The following is a 17,420-nucleotide window of genomic DNA, read 5'->3' on the forward strand; positions in this document are numbered from 1 at the left end:
TCAGGAATACTACATTAATTAAAAAGCTTTCTGCATCTCCTAAGAAAATAATTTGCAGTGTGAGTTTTTTTCTTAATTTTAAACAAGTTCATTTATCTTTTGAATGGATGATGTCTTGATTTCATGGCTAAGAACTTTGTGCCTAAGTCATGAATATTTTATCCTATGTTTTCTTCTAAAAGTGTTATAGATTTGTCTTTTATATTTATATCCACAATGAACTTTGAGTTAATTTCTATTAGATGTAATATTTAAATCAAATGTCATTGTTTTTGTTTATGAATGTCCAATTATTACAACATCATTTGCTGAATAATCTATTTTTCTTGATGTAATGGCCTTTGCAATTTTGTCAAAATTCAGCTGTACTTCTGTAATTTTATATGTGGGACATTTATTCTGTTCCATTGGTCTGTGTGTCTTCTGTCCATACGATGCTGTATTGATTAATGGCTCCTCTATGGTCTCTTAAAATTAAATTTTGTGTCATAATTTCTGTAAAGAACATTTGAACTGATTACCATTTTCACAAAAATGTATGAGAATGTTTATTTCACTCTACTCTTTTAAACATTGAGCATTACTCAGTTTTTAAAATTTTGCTAATTATGAATTGGGCTTCCCAGGTGGCGTTAATGGTAAAGAACCTGCCTGCCAAAGCAGGAAACATAACAGTTGTGGGTTCAATCCCTGGGCCAGGAAGATTCCCTGGAGGAGGGCATGGCAACCCACTGCAGTATTCTTGCCTGGAGAATTCCATGGATAGAGGAACCTGGTGGGCTACAGTCCATGAGGTCACAAAGCATTCAACATGACTGAAGCGACTTAGCATGCTTGTATGCAGTTATGAATTAATGTTTTGTCTTTTCTATAAATGGTAAGCTTTGTGTTTAGTATACAAAATGTTTTCATATTTGTTATTTATTTCACATATTTATTAAAATGACACAAATACAGGAAAATTAAAAAATTATTGCAAATAATAATGTTTGCAAAATGACTAAACCTATGGAACTAGCACTAAGATCAAGAAATAAACTATTACTAGGACAAACTAGTGGTTACCAGTGGGGAGAGGGAAGGGAGGAAGGGCAATATAGTAGTAGAGGAATAAAAGGTACAGCTATTATGTATAAAATAAGCTACATGGATATATTATACAATACAGGGAATATGGCCAATATTTCATAATAACTATAAATGGAGTATAATCTTTAAAAATTGTGAATCATTATATTATATATCTATAACTTATATAATATTGTACAGCAACTATAACTCAATTAAAAATATTACTAAGACCCTAAGGCTTTTCTCATTTACCTAATCAGTTACTATACCATCCTCAAAAGGTGATTACTCTCCTTTTCAAGCCATAGATTAATTTTACTGTTTTTTAATCTTTTATAAAGAATTGTGTGATGTGTCTATTTTTTCCAGTGAATATTATATTTCTGAGATTCATACATGTTTTCCATGTAGTTCTAATTCATGCATTCTTATAGTGTTTCTTTATGCAAAGCCACACAATTTCTTTATTTCTATTGCTGTACACGAGTATTGGGTTATTTCTATTCGTTGACTGGATAAGAAAGAAAGAAAGTCGCTCAGTCATGTCCAACTCTTTGCGACCCCATGGACTGTAGCCTACCAGGCTCTTCCGTCCATGGGATTTTCCAGGCCTGAACACTGGAGTGGGTTGCCATTTCCTTCTCCAGGGGATCTTCCCGACCCAGGGATTGAAACCGGGTCTCCCGCATTGTAGGCAGACACTTTACCATCTGAGCCACCAGGGAAGTTGACTGGATAGTAGTCTTCAAAATGTTTTTGACTGTAAATTTACTAATATTTTAAAGTTTCTTCCACTGCTTTATGTTTCACAAGTTTTTTGCAATTTGAAAATTATGATCAGATTCACCTATACTTTTCTAGCTGTTCAAAATGGTTTTATCTTAAATATTTAAGTATTAAATATAGCCAGAGTTAGTTGTTAGTGATGTGTTATGGACATAACTATGTTTTTCATCCAAATAGTTAAATGATTAATCTACTTTGAACTTTTGATCTTTTGTGAAAACTGTGATCTGGTAAATTATTAATAGATGTGTGTATTTACATGTGATTTCTCAATTTCAATAGATACATTGATTGTAAGCCAAAGCATTACAGTTTAATTAGAAGGATGAAAAGACTGTTTAACATGTGATTGATCCTAAATTTAATTGAGATAAATAAAAAGTATACACTACAGAAAACTCAAGACATTTACAATTTATGTTGTATGCTTTTTGTCTTTCCTTTATCATTCAGGCTAACAATGCAGACCATCATTTTATTTTTTGAAATTTCAAAGTGTTCATCAAATTCATGACAACTAACCCAAGCACAGTTTACTGATTTTGTTAATGTTATAGTTAACATTTGTATTAGAAATACAAATGAATATATATATTAAAATATGCTCTCTAGTTAGTAGAGTTTTTATCTGATTCTTTTGTAAATTGTACTCCTCATTTATATCCCTGATGAACTTAAAGGAAAATATCTCATCTCCCTTTGGAATACTCTGTCAGATCTTTCATTTTGCTGCATTGTCAAGTGATGCTTCCAGTTTCCAACATACCTAGTAAGACAAGCATATGTGTGTAGTTTCATGTAGCCATCAGCACAATCAGGATACAAACTGATTGCTCAACAGGAAGAAACACTTCTTGTGTCACCCATTAGTATTCACAACCACTCCCCAAATTTAACACCTGGAGATCACTGATCTGTTCTCCCTCACTATACCTTTGTTGCTTTGAGAATGTCATAACTAGAAGATAATGAACTATGTAACCTTTTGTGTTTGGCTTTCTTCACTTAACATAATGCCCTTGCAATCCATTGAAGTTATTCTGCTTTGTTCATGCCTGTTCACATCCATCCATACATTCCATTGTATGAATACACTAGAAATTTTTTAATCCATTTACTTTTATAGGACATTTTTAAAGGTTTCTTCACTGCTCTTATGCTTCACAATTTTTCCCCCATTTGAGATTTGTGGTCAGATTCACCTATATTTCTCTAGTTATTTGAAATGATTTTATCTTAAACTATTTAGCTTATTAAATACATGTGGAATTAGTTCAGCGAGTGATATATATTACAGATACAATTATTTTGTTCATGCAAATAGTTAAATGTTTGAACCATTAGATGATTACTTCACTTCTGAGCCTTTGATCATTGGTGTAGACTTTGTGATCTGGTAACCACTTCAGTATTCTTGCATTGAGAACCCCATGAATAATATGAAAAGGCAAAAAGCTATGACACTGAAAGATGAAAACCCCAGGTCATTAAGTGCCCAGTATGCTACTGGAGAAGAGTGGAGAAATAACTCCAGATAGAATGAAGAGGCTGAGCCAAAGCGAAAACAACGTGCAGTTGTAGATGTGACTGGTGATGAAAGTAAAGTCCAATGCTGTAACGAACAATATTGCATAGGAACTGGGAATGTTAGGTCCGTGAATCAAGGCAAATTGAAAGTGATCAAACAGGAGATAGCAAGAGTGAACATCAACATTTTAGGAATCAGTGAACTAAAATGAACCTAAATGGGTGAATTTAACTGAGATGACTATTATATCTACTACTGTGGGCAAGAATCCCTTAGAAGAAATGAAGTAGTTCCGTAGTCAACAAAAGAATACAAAAGATTTCCATATTTGGATGCAATCTCAAAAATGACAGAATGATCTCTGTTCATTTCCAAGGCAAACCATTCAATGTCACAGTAATCCAAGTCTATGCCCCAACCACTAATGCCAAAGAAGCTAAAAGTTGAATTGTTCTATGATGATGTACAAGACCTTCTAGAACTAATACCAAAAAATGATGTGCTTTTCATCACGGCGGACTGGAATGCAAAAGTTGGAAGCCAAGAGATACCTGGAATAACAGGCAAGTTTGGTCTTGGTGTACAAAATGAAACAGGGAAAAGGCTAACAGAGTTTTGCCAAGAAAACACACTGATCATAGTGAACACACTGATCATAGCAAGCACCCTCTTCAAACATCACAAGAGACAACTCTACACATGGACATCACCAGATGGTCAATACTGAAATTAGATTGATTATATTCTTTGCAGTCAAAGATGGAGAAGCTTGACACAATCAGCAGAAACAAGTCCGGGAGTTGACTGTGGCTCAGATTATGAATTCCTTATTGCCAAATTCAGACTTAAGTTGAAGAAAGTAGGGAAAACCACTAGACCATTCAGGTATGACCTAAATCAAATCCCTTATTATTATACAGTGGAAGGGATGATTAGACTCAAAGGATTTGATCTTGTAGAGTGCCTGAAGAACTATGGATGGAGGTTCATAACATTGTATAGGAGGCAGTGATCAAAACCATTCCCAAGAAGAAGAAATGCAAAACAGCAAAATGATTGTCTGAGGAAGCCTTAAAAATAGCTGAGAAAAGAAGAGAAGCTAAAGGCAAAGGAGAAAAGGGAAGATATATCCATCCGAATACAGAGTTCCAAAGACTAGCAAGGGGAAATAAGAAAGCCTTCCTCAGTGATCAGTGCAAAGAAATAGAGTAAAGCAATAGAATGGGAAAGTCTAGAGATCTTTTCAAGAAAATCAGAGATATCAATGGAATATTTTATGCAAAGATGGGGAAAGTAAAGGACAGAAATGGTATAGGCCTAAAAGAAGCAGAAGATATTAAGAAAAGGTGGCAAGAATACAAAGAACTATACAAAAAAGATTTTAATGACCCAGATAACCATGATGGTGTGATCACTGACCTAGAGCCAGACATCCTGGAATGTGAAGTCAAGTGGGCCTTAGGAAGCATTACTACAAACAAAGCTAGTGCAGGTGATGGTATTCCAGTTGAGCTATTTCAAATCCTAAAAGATGATGTTGTGAAAGTGCTGCACTTGATATGCCAGCAAATTTGGGAAACTCAGCAGTGGCCACAAGACTGGAAAAGGTCAGTTTTCATTCCAATCCCAAAGAAAGGCAATGTCAAAGAACGTTCAAAGTACCACACAGTTGCACTCATTTCACACGCCACCAAAATAATGCACAAAATTCTCCAAGCTAGGCTTCAACAGTACATGAACCGAGAGCTTCCAGATGTTCAAGCTGGATTTAGAAAAGGCAGAGGAACCAGAGATCAAATTGCCAACATCTGTTGGATCATAGAAAACGCAAGAGTATTCCAGTAAAACATCTACTTCTGCTTCATTGACTATGCTAAAGTCTTTGTGTGGATCACAGCCAACTATGGAAAATTCTTCAAGAGATGGGACTACCAGACCTCCTTACCTGCCTCCTGAGAAATTTGTAAGCAGGTCAAGAAGCAACAGTTAGAACCAGACATGGAACAATGGACTGGGATTTTCTGTTGGCGTGCTTGAAGGCTGTATATTGTCACCCTGTTTATTTAACTTATATGCAGAGTACATCATGTGAGATGCCAGGCTGAATGAAGCACAAGCTGGAATCAAGATTGCTTGGAGAAATATCAATAACCTCAGATACGCAGATGACACCACCCTTATGGCAGAAAGTGAAGAACTAAAGAGCCTCTTGATGAAAGTGATAGAGGAAAGTGAAAAAGCTGGGTTATATAAACCTCAACATTAAAAAAAGGAAGCTCATGGCATCTGATACCATCACCTCATGGCAAATAGATGGGGAAACAATGGAAACCCTGACGACTTTATTTTCTTTGGCTCCAAAATCACTGCAGATGGTGACTGCAGCCATGAAATTAAAAGACGCTTGCTCTTGGAAGAAAAGCTATGAGCAACCTAGACAGCATATTAAAAAGCAGAGACATTACTTTGCCAGCAAAGTTCCGTCTAATCAAAGCTGTGGTTTTTCCAGTAGTCATGTATGGATGTGAGAGTTGAACCATAAAGAAGGCTGGGCACACCAAAGTATTGATGCTTTTGAACTGTGGTGTTGGAAAAGAAGCTTGAGAGTCCCTTAGACTGCCAGAGGATTAAACCAGTCAATCCTAAAGGAAATCAATCCTGAATATTCACTGGAAGGACTGATGCTGAAGCTGAAGCTGAAGCTCCAATATGTTTGCCACCTGATGCGAAGAACTGATTCATAAGCAAAGAACCTGATGCTGGGAAAGGTTGAAGGCAGGAGGAGAAGGGGACAACAACCACCTCAAACGGTGAGATGGTTGGATGCCATCACGGACTCAATGGACATGAGTTTGAGTAAACTCCAGGAGTTGGTGATGGACAGGGGAGCCTGATGTGCTCAGTCCATGGGGTTGCAAAGAGTTGTTCATGACTGAGTGAATGAACTGACTGACAGAAACTATTAAAATGATGCATGTTTTATTGTGAGTTCTTTATTTCAACATTCACATTGACTTTAAATCAACAAGTAAAATTTCTTAGAAAGATGAAAGGATTTTTAATGTCTGATCCTAAATTTAACTATAAATAAAGGAAAAATACACACTATAGAAAATGGTCTCAAAATTTTTAAATGCATGTTCCATGCTTATTTCCTTTCCTTTTATCATACATAATACCAACGCAGACTATCCCCCAAATCATTTTACTCTTGAAATTTCAAAGTGGTCATAAAATTCAAGACAACAAATCTAAGCAGAGTTTCCTTATTTTGTTTATAAATGAAGTTATCTAAAGATTGAGGGCAGGAGAATAAGAGGGCGACAGAGGATGAGACGGTTGGATGACATCACCAACTCAATGGACATGAGTTTGAGCAAACTTCGAGAGATAGTGAAGCACAGGGTAGCCTGGAATGCTGCAGTTCATGGGGTCACAGAGCTGACATGACTTAGCCACTGAACAAGAATAAAAGTTATGTAATTAACTTATAATTTGTGGAGAATCACAAATTAACGTGTATGTTAAAATATGCTGTCACTAGTAGATTTTTATATGATTCTTTCACAGTGATTCTACTCCTCATTTATATCCCAGATGAACTTCGAGGGAAAATCTTTCATTTTCCTTTGAAATGCTCTGTCAAATTTCTCATTTTGCTCCACAGTCAAGTGACGTTTCCGGTCTCCAATGGTACCTAGTGGGACAAGCACATGAAAAGCACCTGAGTAGGAAGGTAGCACAGTCAGGACCAACATTTTCTACAGTCCACTTAATCTCTTCTTCAAGCCAAGCTAAATATTTATTAGATTTCCACGGGATTTTATCTTATTTCCCTTTCACAATTTTGAGCTAAGAAAACTTTGCATGCAGTAAACACTGAGAATAGAGTTATAGTTCACTTCCTTATCTGCTTGACTTCCACCAACTATTACCATTAAATTATAACCTTTCTTTAGAAAACCCTAAAATATTAAAACATCTAAGTATGTTTTACTAAATTCCACACACCATGCTAAGCAAACTACACATATCATGTAATATAATTCTTAGCAAAACTCTTCAAGTTAAGTATTTTTCCATTTGTAAAATAGAGAAAAATGATACCCAAAAATTTTAAATGATGAAATCAATATCACAGAGTGTATCCTGAGCTGTTATTTCTGCAGTTTTACTTGATGGAAGATTGAAACCATTATTAAATTATTTTTTAATTAAGATTAACATTTGGTACCTTTAGCTATCAGATTTTCTACTGTAAATATTATTGTTGGCATTTGTAAGAGTAAACAAGCTCTTATGGCATGAGAAATGCTTTACACAGTTGAGCAACAAGAAGTGAAAATCAATAATAAATGGGGCATACACATGGAGGAAATCAGAATTGAAAGAGACACGTGTACCCCAATGTTCATCGCAGCACTGTTTATAATAGCCAGGACATTGAAACAACGTAGATGTCCATCAGCAGAGGAATGGATAAGAAAGCTGTGGTACAAATACACAATGGAGTATTACTCAGCCATTAAAAAGAATACATTTGAGTCAGTTCTAATGAGGTGGATGAAACTGGAGCCTACTATACAGAGTGAAGTAAGCCAGTGCCAGGGTCCTGCCCCGGCTGATCCAGGGTATTTGAAGCGGGGACAGCGTCGGCGACCTATTTATTTAAATATTTTATCAAAGATATACAGAGTAATAGGATGAGGATAGCTCAGTAGGAAAATTCAGTGGAGAAAAGAGGCTGAGTAGCTTGGTTTATGCGGGAGACCAATAAAACTTCAAGACAAGAAGTTTGCACCACTTACGTAGGCCACAGGCGTCCTTCCGTTCTCCCGAAGGAGAGGAGACACTGAGGCCTCCCTGGTCGGATCTTAGAAGCCCAGGCATAATTAGTAAGCATGGCGGGGTCCGCACTCCAGATGGAGACTCAACCAGAGTGAGAGAGAGAGCGACACGGGGAGACCAGTATTTCGAGAAACTGATCCCAATTCTTTATTTTCCATGGTCTACTTTTATACACTGAGATGTTATGCAAAAGTCACGCGGGGTCAGCAGTCCTGACTTTTATCAAAGTCAGGTGCTTCATACAAATGTATACAGAGGTCTTAGGGGTGTTACATCATCTTCTGGCCAGGGGGGCCTGCTGACAATTTATGACCCTCTCCTTGTGACAGCGGTCAGTCAACCAGGACACTTATTTCTCCAGGGGTGATTATTCTTAAAACAGACACCACCCAAATAAAGTTACATTCCTACAGGGTGAGGGTGTAGTGGGTTTTAGTTAAGGAAAGAATTTACTTAGCCTAAGGTCTAACGTGATTAATATCAAAGGTTAATACTTATTTCTTCTATATATTCATTAATGTGCGTAAGGGCAGGGGATGTGGAGACTTAGCAACAAACATTAGCTCAACAAATGAAAAACCCTTCACCAATACAATTTCTAATCAGCCCATTATACTTATACTAATAGTTTTCTAACTTTTCTAAGGAACCTGTTTTTAGAAGGTTTAAAGCGTCTCGTGCCTCTCACGGTTGGGAGGCTGTGAGCAATCACATGTGGCCGGACAAGCCTGTCAGGCAGGCTAGAGAACCTTCAGAGGAGTTTGTAGGTTAAAACACTCTTATCACGCCCAGGAATTATTATTAACTGGAGCTCTAGGTTAACTCCTTCTCCGAAAGAGGTGGTGGGGACAGCCCCCCGTAAAGTCAGAGATGTAGGTGAGAGCACAAAGTAGTAAAGTAGGCAGGCTCTGGTAATGGGGGTAGATGCTCAAGGAGTTCCAGGGGGACTCCTGAGGCTCGATCCCGCCTTTGCGTATGTCGAGCCTCCTTCCTCATGACCTTTGTCATGGGCGGAGTACCTCACTCTGGCCCCCAACAAGCCAGAAAGAAAAACACCAATACAGTATACTAACGCATATATATGGAATTTAGAAAGATGGTAACGATAACCCTGTATGCGAGACAGCAAAAAAGACACAGATGTATAGAACAGTCTTTTAGACTCTGTGGGAGAGGGAGAGGGTGGGATGATTTGGGAGAATGGCATTGAAACATGTATAGTATCATATAAGAAACAAATCACCAGTCCAGGTTCGATGCATGAAACTGGATGCTTGGGGCTGGTGCACTGGGATGACCCAGAGGGATGGTATGGGAAGGGAGGTGGGAGGGGGGTTCAGGATTGGGAAAACGTGTACACCCATGGTGGATTCATGTAGATGTATGGCAAAACCAATACAATATTGTAAAGTAATTAGCCTCCAATTAAAATAAATAAATTAAAAAAATAATAAATGGGACAAAAGAAGCAGCAATGATTTTTTAAAATCAGGGTTCTTGCCTGGAGAATCCCAGGGACAGGGGAGCCTGGTGGGCTGCCGTCTATGGGGTCGCACAGAGTCGGACACGACTGAAGCGACTTAGCAGCAGCAGCACAGCATAGCATTTTCAGTAAAATAACTTTACATAATTAAGAATATATGTTCATCAGCATAATATAAGTTATGTATACATTAGGGAATAAAATCTTAATATAATGGAGAAGTACAAATTATGTTTTAGAATAATGTGCATTAAAAAATTGAATTTAAAATAAAGTTTAAAAGTATTGGGAGGGAAATATATTTATTATTAATGACTCTTGGCATGTTACAAAAATACAATAGAAATTTACTACCTATTATTGAATAATTGAATTTATAGCAGATTGGTTTGATGAGGTATCAGGCTACTTTTTACAAGAAGAAATCTGACACGTGAGAAAATAACAGTAATCCGAACACCCTCCCTCAGAGAAAAATACATATTAACTAAATCTCTAGTATGTTCTAGGAGAAATAAAGGAAATTGAAGTTGGAGCTCTCTTTTGCCTCCAGGTAAGACTTGCTTACAGATGTTAGAGTAGGGTCATTGTGATCTGAAAGGAAGATCCTAATATTCATTAGTCAGGTTAAAGTGTCCGGCTCTGTACTGTTCTGTTTCCTGGAATACTTTTTAGGGACATTTTCAGTTAGGATTTTGTTTCTCTCCAGGGACCAAATGGCAGTACTGGGAGACACATTTTGGAAGCACTACTTAATTAGTGTAGTAGCCAAGTACTCAAGGAAACTCTCAGCAGTTTTGCTTCTATAAACCTTTGAATATCACCTTTGCACAGGAAACGTCCTTGGCTTGTTCTTGTCCCAACTTCAGATGTCAGAATATTATTGTAATTAGCTCGTGGATCATCCTTCAATTCTCAAATGAAGCCTGCTTCACTATAGAATCCACATCCTCTTCATTCAGTTCCTTCTCAGGAAAATTGCTGATTTTAGTCACAGACCTTCTGAGATCCTGAAAGAATTGTATGAGAAACTATTCAGTCTATAAAGAATACATGAGTTACAGCCCAACATCTTTACTATGTTTTGGAAAACTGGAAGTCCTTGGGTTTATTTTACATCTAGAGCTTTTCAAGGATGTATCACAGAGCACACATGAAAAGGAGTGTTCTGATTGTCAGCTGTGTTAGAGCTTCCTACTGATTGATTTTATAAGGACTGCTCATCATTCATTCATCCAGCACTTTTAGAATATATTATATATTTCAGAAACTGTGATCAGTTCAGTTCAGTTCAGTCGCTCAGTCGTGTCCGACTCTTTGCGACCCCATGAATCGCAGCACGCCAGGCCTCCCTGTCCATCATCAACTTCCGGAGTTCACTCAGACTCATGTCCGTCGAGTCAGTGATGCCATCCAGCCATCTCATCCTTTGTCATCCCCTTCTCCTCCTACCCCCAATGCCTCCCAGCATCAGAGTCTTTTCCAATGAGTCAACTCTTCGTATTAGGTGGCCAAAGTACAGGAGTTTCAGCTTTAGCATCATTCCTTCCAAAGAAATCCTAGGGCTGATATCCTTCAGAATGGACTGGTTGGATCTCCTTGCAGTCCAAGGGACTCTCAAGAGTCTTCTCCAACACCACACTTCAAAAGCATCAATTCTTCGGTGCTCAGCCTTCTTCACAGTCCAACTCTCACATCCATACATGACCACAGGAAAAACCATAGCCTTGACTAGATGGACCTTTGTTGGCAAAGTAATGTCTCTGCTTTTGAATATGCTATCTAGGTTGGTCATAGCTTTCCTTCCAAGGAGTAGGCATCTTTTAACTTCATGGCTGCAGTCACCATCTGCAGTGATTTTGGAGCCCCCCCAAAATAAAGTCTGACACTGTCTCCACTGTTTCCCCATCTATTTCCCATGAAGTGATGGGACCGGATGCCATGATCTTCATTTTCTGAATGTTGAGCTTTAAGCCAACTTTTTCACTCTCCACTTTCATTTTCATCAAGAGGCTTTTAAGTTCCTCTTCACTTTCTGCCATAAGGGTGGTGTCATCTGTGTATCTGAGGTTATTGATATTTCTCCCAGCAATCTTGATTCCAGCTTGTGTTTCCTCCAGTCCAGCATTTCTCATGATGTACTCTGCATATAAGTTAAATAAGCAGGGTGACAATATACAGACTTGATGTACTCCTTTTCCTATTTGGAACCAGTCTGTTGTTCCATGTCTAGTTCTAACTGTTGCTTCCTGACCTGCATACACATTTCTCAAGAGGCAGGTCAGGTGGTCTGGTATTCCCATCTCTTTCAGAATTTTCCACAGTTTATTGTGATCCACACAGTCAAAGGCTTTGGCATAGTCAATAAAGCAGAAATAGATGTTTTTCTGGAACTCCTTATTGCCAAACTCAGACTTAAATTGAAGAAAGTAGGGAAAACCACTAGACCATTCAGGTATGACCTAAATCAAATCCCTTATGATTATACATTGTACAGGAGACAGGGATCAAGACCATCCCCATGGAAAAGAAATGGAAAAAAGCAAAATGGCTGTCTGGGCCTTACAAATAGCTGTGAAAAGAAGAGAAGCGAAAAGCAAAGGAGAAAAGGAAAGATATAAACATCTGAGTGCAGAGTTCCAAAGAATAGCAAGAAGAGATAAGAAAGCCTTCTTCAGCGATCAATGCAAAAAAATAGAGGAAAACAACAGAATGGGAAAGACTAGGGATCTCTTCAAGAAAATCAGAGATACCAAAGGAACATTTCATGCAAAGATGGGCACAATAAAGGACAGAAATGGTATGGACCTAACAGAAGCAGAAGATATTAAGAAGAGGTGGCAAGAATACACAGGAGAACTGTACAAAAAAGATCTTCACGACCCAGATAATCACAATGGTGTGATCACTGACCTAGAGCCAGACATCCTGGAATGTGAATTCAAGTGGGCCTTAGAAAGCATCACTACGAACAAAGCTAGTGGAGGTGATGGAATTCCAGTTGAACTATTCCAAATCCTGAAAGATGATGCTGTGAAAGTGCTGCACTCACTATGCCAGCAAATTTGGAAAACTCAGTAGTGGCCACAGGACTGGAAAAGGTCAGTTTTCATTCCAATCCCAAAGAAAGGCAATGCCAAAGAATGCTCAAACTACCGCACAATTGCACTCATCTCACACGCTAGTAAAGTAATGCTCAAAATTCTCAAGCCAGGCTTCAGCAATATGTGAACCGTGAACTTCCTGATGTTCAAGCTGGTTTTAGAAAAGGCAGAGGAACCAGAGATCAAATTGCCAACATCCGCTGGATCATGGAAAAAGCAAGAGAGGTCCAGAAATTGTGATAATTGCTCGCAAAGATTGAGAACAATAATATGCTGTCTGTGCTTGTTAAGAGTCAGAATTTCAAGAGGAAAAAGTAATTAAAGAGTAATTAAATTCAAGTAATTAAATATAGTGGGCACATGAATAAGAAAACCCAAGGTTATGTGGCTTCACTGGTGACTTCTATCAAATATTTATAGAACTAACATTAGTCCTTCTCAAACTCTTCCAAAAAATTGAAGAGGAGGAAGCATTCACAAGATTATTTTATAAGGCCAGCATTTCCCTGATACCAAAGTCAGAGAAAAGCACTAGAAGAAAGAGAACTAAAGATCCATATAACTTGTAAAATGTAAGATGCAAAACTCCTCAAAAATTAGTGGCAAAATAAACTCACCAACATATTAAAAGGGTTATGTACATCATGATCAAGTGGGATATACTCCTGGGAAGCAAAGATGGTTCAAAATATGAAAATTAAATTTTGTAATACCACATGTACAGAGTGAAGGGCAATAAACCACATGAGCATCTCAACTGATATAGAAAAAAAGCATTTCATATACAACACATTTTCATAATAAAATAACTCAATGAACGAAGAATAGAAGGAAAATACTTCAACATTACAAGGAGATATATGAAATACTACTGCCAGCATCATACTCAATGGTGGAAGACTGAAACTATTTCTGCCAAAATCAGGAAGAAGGCAAGGATACCCATTCTCATCACTTATTCAACATAGTACTAAATATCTTAGCTAGAGTAACTAAGCAATCAATCAGTGAAAGGCATTCAAATTGGATGTAAGAAATAAAATTACTTCTCTTTGTAGACAAGATGATTTTATACATAGAAAATCCTAAAGATGCCACAAAATCTTTTAGAACTAATAAACATATTGAACAGAGTTGCACAATGCAAAACCACAAAAATGAGTCGCATTCTTATGTAATAAGAATGCGCAGTACAAAGAGCAAACAGCAAAAAAATTCTTTCAAGTATAGTTGATTTACAATGTTTAAGGTTTACAACAGCGATTCCGTTATACATATACATGTGTATCTCTCCGTTTTCAGATTCTTTTCCATTGTAGGTTAATGAACATCTTAATATTTACCTTGTAGGTGACAACTGTCAGTGGGATAGTTTGAGTGTTCATTGGTGAGTAAAATAACAGGACCGTCTTTACTATATTATTTCTACAAATAATTTTTATATAGAATAACTTATGTAAATCAGAATATGCAAGAACATTAAGCAAAAGACAATGCAGTCAATGATCAGCAAAAATATAGGAATAATAGAATGATACATTTTACAGATGCTGCAATTATCTGACAGTTTAAGTCACTATACTTATGATACTCAAGGTATAAGAGACAAAAATAAAAATTTGACAGAAAACTGAAAATGATTAAAAAAATAATAACAGAGGGGATTTCAATACATGAACTTGTGAACTGTACTCCAAACAAGACAGTGAGCACCCTTCTCCTTTATCACGCTATGACTTCAGCCTCCAGAGACTACTTCACCCATACATACACACACATATACACATAAAGGTGTGTATGAGTTTCTTTATGAAGGTTTCAACCAACATCAATATATAAATGAAAGATCACAAAAGATGAAAGATTCATTCTCTCCCCAAATTAGGCTTTAGGCTTTCTCTAGGATATGTCACTCAGGAGCTTCCCATTTCACTTAAGATAAATTAAAATCTTCATGAGGTGTTTTTTACATTTAACAAAACACACATGTAGAAAAGGCATAAAATAAGCATGAAGCATAATGAATTATTATAAAGTGAATATTCATGATTACAACCTGCTCATCAAGTTAAACTCTGCCGGTGTCTCAGACCCCACAAAATACATCCCTTTTCTAATCATAAACCTTGCCCTCCACCCACTAAATAACTACTACCTTATTTTTATAAGTATTACTTCTTTGATTTTATTTTTATTTTACTCATTTAAATATGAATCTCCAAACAGTATGGCTACCCTTGCCTTCATTCCAAATACATACTGCTTGATACTTGAGACAGAGGAGATTGAAATGACTCTTCATGGTCACTACGATCCTGGAGATAATACCCCCAAATCTGTGGGAAACGTGCAAAATCCTCCGAGATAAGTTTTATATGGAGTTTGGGTATTTCCAATGCAACTAATTAGCAAGCCAAGCATCAAGAGTTTTAGGTAAAATTACCAAAAATTTTCCATGGGAGGTAGTAGACACAGAAAGACCTAAAAATCCACAACATAATGTATACTCAATAGCTTGAGAAAATTGAGATCTTTATCTAGACAGAGCTTTAAAACAGAAAACATAATTTGACTAAGATCTATTTTTCTTTGATAGGGGAAGTTGAAAGAAGATTCTCTCCATATTACAGAACTAAAAAATTATTATTTGAAAGACTGGCAAAAACCTAGATCAAAAATACATAAATAATTGCTACTTGATGGAAGGTAATTTAAAAGTGACACCTGGTGATAGTGTATTGATGACAGACAGAGAAATATTAATATTCAAGAGATCTTGCCCAGTTCCTCTGTAGTCTTTATGTCCAAATTTTCAATAAATTCTGTATTTATAGATAGTTTTATCATGAGCACATTTATATGGAGAAAATCAAATATAAAAATAGGGAAAAAATCAGATTTTGCTTTTTGAGTTGATAACTCTGGTTGAAAAATATGAGAATAAATGTTGATAAGCTGAGATTGCAGATAGATAGACCAATTAGGAAGGCTGATCTGGACTAGGGAAAGGGTAACATGGATTGAAAGAAGTTTGTCTTTCACAAAGGTTGTTTGGTTTATGCAATATTTTAAGATAGTTTTGATCAGATGCCTGCATGGAAACATTTTGTGATTTCACAAGAAAGCTACCTTTGAAAATTCTCCTTAAAATTGGGAAGAATTTGCATCAATAGCACACATTCACTTGTAATGGGTCATAGCTTAGTGGCTCCTCCCCTAGTGCTCCCACGATCCCTTTTCAATTTTTCAAAGTTATGGTTGCTCTGCACATTTGAGTTTGCCTTTATTGTTATAAATTGTTACATGAAAAGGAATTAATCACAAGAGATGACTTGTACACAGTGAGAGGAGAGCTCTGACAAATGAAGGGGCAGGAAATTAGAAACATCAAAAGAAGCCTGAATAGTTAGATATAAAGATAACTATAGGAGAATATGGTTCATTGGAACCAAGATAAGAAAGGATTTCAAAGAAATAATTAAAATAAGAAAAACACACCTCTTACCGTCTTCATCTCTTCATACATCAGGAACAGTATATTGAAGTCATGTCTGTGTTCATACCAGCCTCTGATGTGATCAGACCAAAGCCTTCCTAAGACTGTGGGAAAATTAATAAAGAACAAGATAAAGTTCTTATACTTACTGAACAGTAACTATAGTTTCTTTTTTGTTCTGAATTTCCTACATAGACAAGATTCCACCATTGGACATCTTTACTATCTTTTAAAAATGGTGTTCAGGGGAGCTATTACCTCATTTAAATACCAAACCTACCTTTGCAACCTACTGTCTGTGTCTACAGGAAAACAGCAATGTAGACAAAAGAATCCCAAAGATCTAATTTTGAAAACTTTGTTAAGGTAAGCCCCTTTCTTTTCCTACTTCTTTCATCTGAAAACATACATCTTATTGTCTATTTTAAGGTCTGTGGATAGCAATTTTAACTATCTACAACAGGACAGCACCTGAATATAATCTTTTAAATGAGTGACAGCCCTGATCCAACATTGCACAAGCCTCTTGCATCACTCTATTCTCCTCAGTGCTGGAATGATCATTCCACAGCTGTCATATAAGACCTACCCTAAGTCCATGACAGAGTCCAAAACCTTCACCCATCCTGAGCATTAACTATTCTGAAACACTTGGAGGATCTAGCTTTGAATCTGGCTAGTTTGAGTTGTTAGACTGTTAGTGATTATCTAATACTCTAGTAAAAATATTTCCTGTACAATTGCTTCTGCAACCTTGACAATCCCCAGAGTGTTCCTCATGAGGACAGAAAAGCCACTGGATGGCAGACTAAGTAGACAGACAATTGTTGTTCAGTCTCTAAGTTGTGTCCAACTCTTTGCGACCCAATGGACTGCAGTATGTCAGGCTTCCCTATTCTTCACTATCTCCCAGAGTTTGCTCAGATTCATGTCCACTGAGTCAGTGACACCATCCAACCAGCTCACCTTCTGTCACCCTCTTCTCCTCCTCCCCTCAGTCTTTCCCAGCATCAGGAACTCTTCCAGTGAGTTGGCTTTTTTCGCATCAAGTGACCAAAGTATTGGAGCTTCAGCTTCAGCATCAGTCCTTCAAGTGAATATTCA

The 17,420-nt window shown here is 37.1% G+C and overlaps 1 pseudogene; it reads right to left on the reverse strand.

Annotated features, from left to right (window-relative positions):
• Window positions 1-6,960: 6,960 nt before the first annotated feature.
• Window positions 6,961-17,420, reverse strand: part of LOC102279276 (amine sulfotransferase-like) — a 36,832-nt pseudogene continuing 26,372 nt past the window's right edge.

The sequence above is a fragment of the Bos mutus genome, chromosome 9, assembly GCF_027580195.1.
Source record: "Bos mutus isolate GX-2022 chromosome 9, NWIPB_WYAK_1.1, whole genome shotgun sequence".
Lineage (NCBI taxonomy): Eukaryota > Metazoa > Chordata > Mammalia > Artiodactyla > Bovidae > Bos > Bos mutus.